Source organism: Orycteropus afer, unplaced genomic scaffold (genome assembly GCF_000298275.1).
Source record: "Orycteropus afer afer isolate SDZICR_OR568_19922 unplaced genomic scaffold, OryAfe1.0 scaffold00026, whole genome shotgun sequence".
NCBI classification, from domain to species: Eukaryota; Metazoa; Chordata; class Mammalia; order Tubulidentata; family Orycteropodidae; genus Orycteropus; species Orycteropus afer.
Genome location: NW_006921613.1, coordinates 4,778,637 through 4,782,250, shown reverse-complemented (window position 1 = coordinate 4,782,250; position 3,614 = coordinate 4,778,637).

Sequence of the window (3,614 nt, the reverse complement as noted above, 5' to 3'; positions counted from 1 at the left end):
TCATTCTAGTGGTTCCATCAGAGATCATCTTTCCTCTTTATTTAATACTTCTCACTGTCTGGATAAATAAACTCTGATACTCCAAAGGGAGCCACATAAGTATAAGGGAAAGAAGGTTATGCTCAAAGGCATGAAAGGAAGTATTCGGAAAGTTCAACATGAAGTTACTGGACTTGTGAGTATGGTTGGTTGAGAGGTCTGAGACAATAGCTTTGTGAATCATTCTGGTCTCTGATGGTGTTTGCCAGATGCCACCATTCATAGATGGACTACTAGTTTTAGTCTTATGCAGTATTTTCATATCCAGCTATGTGGTGGCAGACAAATTAATCAGGTTGAAGAATAAAATGGCCATGTGGGTAACCACAATGCAAGCTGAAACTGGTCAAATCATGGAGAAATCAGTACTGCTACATTTATGACTTAGTATAGCTAAAGGATATCCATCTTTCCTTTTTACAGGAACTTGCATAGCATCTTTTCTTGGTGAAAATAGCTCCTACCTACTCTTCTCTTAAAAGTACCCTCATTTTCCTTAGAAACTTTGCCTTATACTCTGGCACATTTATCTTCTTCTAGAAAGGAAACTTGGTGGTGCAGTGGTTAAGTGGTTAAGTGTGAGGCTGCTAACCAAAAGTTTGGCAATTTTAACCCACCAGCCACTTCATGGGAGAAAGATGTGGCAGTCTGTTTCTGTAAAGATTATGGCCTTGGAAACCCTATAGGGGCCATTCTACTTCATCCTATAGGGTCTCTGTGAGTTGGAATTAACTCAAAGGCAATGGGTTTGGTTTTGCTTTATCTCTTCTAGACGGAGCCTGGCTCCTAACTGAAAGGTCATGGTTTGAACCCACCAGCTGCTCCATAGGAGAAATATGTGGTAATCTGCTTCTGTAAAGAATGCATCATTGGATACCATACAGGCAGTTCTACTCTGCCCTATAGGGACACTATGAGTTGGGATTGACTTGACAGCAATGGGTTTAGCCTTTCTAGTTTTTCTTCTTCCTGCCTTCCCCCTTTTTATTTTTTTCTTTTTCTTCCTCCTTTTTCTATTTCTTCTTCCTCTTTCTTCCTCAATTCAGTAGAAAACAATCACAGGGATCTGTGGGAAATTAATATTCCCACTGGGGATTTGAAAACCAAGTTTTTGAAAGACTCTATGGAAACAAAGCTAGGATAGCCTAGACATAAAGGGACATGGGCATCATATCCACTTTGGTAAATATAAAAAAGACCATATATACCTTGCAGAAGAGCAAATAAATGCTTCTGTGTTATTTTAAACAAGGTCAGTCCCTATTTAAAGCTAAGAAAGGTAAATGTCGTCCATCTTTAGAAATTAGCCAATCATAACAGCAAAACTGGTTATAGCAATTGAGGTTGTTTTAATAGCCCATTATCAAATGGTTAGGTAAGAACAACAGCAACAAAAAATCATTCTGATTCATTGTCAGGAATTTGAGCGGAAGCTATAATCAAAAAATGGCTGCCACTTAGTTAAGATCTGTGAGGTGAGTCATTTGGGTTGTATCTTTTTCTTCTTGATTGTGTAGGTACATTGCCTTAAGAAGGTCTCTCTAAAATTATTATGTATTATTTCATTGAAGCCCCTTACCAGGATGTCTTAATTAAAGTCATTCCTCATTTACAGTAAGGATGCTACCAAAGGTATTGTAAGTACATCCTTCAGCACTTCTTATTGGAAATCTCACACGAAAATTTTCCTCCTCGTTGTTTATTGCTTAGAAAGGCTTTAAGTCTTTTAAAGAACTGTTTTTAGGCATGTCATAACTTTGATATTTTGGGCCTATAGGAATGATCACTATCTTCCCACAGGGTCAGAAATAAATTTGATATTTGCCTCTAACAACTATGTAGATCTTATGGTTTGCACATTGGTATTCCTTCCCTAATCTTCACCTTGGCTCCCTATTCTTATTTGTACTTTATTTCTAGTCCAGTTCTTTTTTTTTTAATTTTAATTTTTCCTTTTGTTTTCCTGTAGTATGTTGCTATGTTTTTATAGGACATCACTTCAAATATTTTGTGAAATTCCTGTCTTTCTATCCAAATTAGAATAATCTGAGTTTAGGTTTTCACATCTCTCACCTGGGTTTCTATTTGAAGTCCCAGCCTCCTGTCTTATAGTCCACTTATCTTTTCTGCCAGAGTTCCCTACTTAGAGCTCAAATCTAAGCATGACACACCCATGTTAAACTCTGTCAATGTTCCCATCTATCTCTGGGTAGACTAAGCCTAAGCCATCTGTGACCTGCCCTTGCAGCTCTAATCTTATTATAAGCTCCCCTCATACATTCTGTAATTCCTGGCCCATGGTAGATTCTCTACAAATTTTGTTGAATGAGTATATTAATATGACTATTAATATTTTTGCCATAGCAGTATTTTTTGCTGTTATCCCATTGTGCACATTGTTGTTGTTGTGTGCCGTTGAGTCAGACCCCACTCATAGCGACCCCTCCTTGGGTTGCCAAGGCAGTATCACTATGGAAGTAGATTGCCCAACCTTCCTTCCGAGGAGGGGCTGGTGGGTTTGAACTGCCAGCCTTCTGGTTAGCAGTCAAGTGCCTTAGGCACTATGCTACCAGAGCTCCTATTGTGTACGTTAGGAGAGGAATTTACAAAATATTTTTAATCAAACAATAGTAACAAAGATTAACACCATATCCATCTACCTGAGATGAAATGAAATTAACAAGTGATTGAAGAATGTAAGATTGTCAGTCCTCCTGGGGCTAAGGCTATATGACATGAGTCAGACAATTAGTCATATCCAGAGCCTAATTTAATGAACTTAAAATTTGCCAGTCTAAATACTCTTTAGGATTCCTCTCAATCTCTCTTTATGAAGGAGATGTGAGAGCATAAACAACTCACTATCAACCTAATTTTTGATTCCACCATCCCCTTAAACCTTCCTGTTACCTTTTTTGGGGTGTAGAAGTAAGCTAGATTCACATTTCATAGTCTAACTAGAATTATCATTTTTTTCATATTTTCTCTATTAAATTCTCAATGAAGTACAACTGAACAATGATAAGGAGGTGTATAAAAAGGAGGTGGATATTTGTTCTGACTATGCCATAAACTAGCTATGCAAATCCTGAGCAATTTGGGTCTTTCAGTTTCTGGATACAATGAAGAGTGCTAAATTGGACTGTTTCAAATCATCCTTCCAGCTCTATAATTGTAAATGGAATGTTCTTAGAAAGAAGAGCTCAGATATCAAATCTCCTTATTCATTCATTCATCTACAAATACTTACTGGGCATAATTATATGCCAAACATTGTGCAGCCTATGGAATACAGGGACAACATAGAGATTCTATGGTGTTCAACAATTCAAGAAACAATTGTTCTGCTTTCATGGAACTTGGAGTTGAATTATGGAGGAACATAAATACCCATATTGTAAGATAGAAACTGATGTCGACAGAGACATACAGATCATAGAGACAGTGTCAGAGTGAGATAACTTCAGATATCTAGTTCCTGCTTCTCAAAGTATATTTACAAGCCAGCAGCTTCAGCGTCACTGGGAAGAACCTTGAGCATTTTAACCAGATCCCCAGGTGGTTCATATTTCCAT